The following is a 1,907-nucleotide window of genomic DNA, read 5'->3' on the forward strand; positions in this document are numbered from 1 at the left end:
GGCATTTCTTTTAAAGCCCTTTATGTGATGTCGCTCAGACGTCCGACTGTGGCATTTCTTTTTAAAGCCCTTTCTGCGATGTCGCTCAGACGTCCGACTGTGGCATTTCTTTTAAAGCCCTTTATGTGATGTCGCTCAGACGTCCGACTGTGGCATTTCTTTTTAAAGCCCTTTCTGCGATGTCGCTCAGACGTCCGACCGTGGCATTTCTTTTAAAAGCCCTTTATGTGGTGTCGCTAAGATGCCCGACTGTGGCATCATTTTCCTTATTTTTATTTGTTCACCTTTCGAGGCGTCGCTTCAGACACCCGATCGGTCCTTATTTATGTTCTATGGAATTTCAGGCGGACTACCGCCCTTTTCCCTTTTTACTTACCCGTTATGCCAGTTTTATTTATTGTGCATTAAGGAATTAATCATGTTGCATCCATGCATGCATTTGTTATATCTTACGTCCGAACTGTCTTGCGAGTACTTTCAAAGTACTCACTGGCTTGTTGATTTGGCCAGATGCTGACGAAGGCGATCTCATGGATGAAGAGTTCGATAGCGAGCCCGACACTTAGAGGAGTCCCAGTCAGTCTTGTGCGACCCTGGATTTGGCCACTGTTTTATATCCGCTTCCGCTACCAAATAAATTCATCGAGCCTCTCCTCGACGCTCGATGAGATGACAGACGTAGAGTCTTGTATTTCTCTCCCCGCTGTGTTTTTCCACCACCATCCTATCCTTGAGTCAGTAGTATGTCTCCACACCACTGTGTTCTGTCCGCCATTATGTATGATTATTGGCGTGCTTGTAATAATTTGGTTGAGCAACCGTAGTTCGACCCTGTAATATATTTTATGCTACTGGCTTATTGTATCAAGAATTTGTCTGCCAGTGTGGAGGATTTCTCTCATACTGGACTTAAAAGATTGGCTTTTCAATAAATATTTTTATTGGAAAACCGGTCGTGACACGGTCGAACACCATTGCAAATTTGTCTGGCAGCCTCAGAGATGACGATTGAAAGCTAAGTGTTGAAACTTGAAACACCCAAACTAACTCAAGTCGGTTTGGTTGTTTGAAAATTTGAAAACTTCGCTTTAATCCTCATCGCAAAGGCTGCCAGACAAATTCGCCAAGGTGTTCGACCGTCATCGGCCACCAGAACTATTGTTGCGGGACGCCGGGCGCCGGCTTCACTTGTGGGATGTGGATCTAGTGTTCAACGCCGACCGCCTCATGTACCTTGCACCGATGGTAGTTGCCATTTAGTTTACCCAGGGACGAGCGGGTTAGAGGGTTCCTCGGTGTCGATGGTATCGTAAATAGCAAGTATCGTCAGTGCGAGGTACATGTGGTCGTCGGTGTCGAATACTTGCTATGTTATTCATCTTTCGATTCAAATATGCAGTTATTTCGACACTGCGAGGGTCTAGTGTTCGACGAGCTCCGCCCCTGCGTTCGTTGGTGAGCATAAATGACATCTCCTCCTCCCCCCTTCATTTGCTCTATTCTGGTCTTCATGCCGATGAAACTTGCTAGCTATAGGTGTCAATCATCAGTATGCGTAACCACTATGTGTCTCCCGTTCGAAACGGTTACATCTATAAATACGCATGCATTTGCATATTTATAATCGTGATTCTTTCGAATTGTCCAACGTTATCCATGGACAGCCCGAGTATGTGTAGATTGGGTTCCTTTTCTCATATGCTCAGCTCCGAATCCGATGCAGAATTTTGTTAGTGCCTCCCTTATTCTCTGGGTACACATCATCTCTGCTTATTGCCGAGACGTGTATCAGGAGAACGGCGGGGAGGTGCTGCCGAAATTTTGCATCGGATCCGGAGCAGAGCATGGGAAAATGAACCCGATCTACACATACTCGGGTGGGACTAGGACCTATCCTTACCTATTAG

The sequence above is a fragment of the Triticum dicoccoides genome, chromosome 3B (genome assembly GCF_002162155.2).
Source record: "Triticum dicoccoides isolate Atlit2015 ecotype Zavitan chromosome 3B, WEW_v2.0, whole genome shotgun sequence".
Classification (NCBI taxonomy): domain Eukaryota; kingdom Viridiplantae; phylum Streptophyta; class Magnoliopsida; order Poales; family Poaceae; genus Triticum; species Triticum dicoccoides.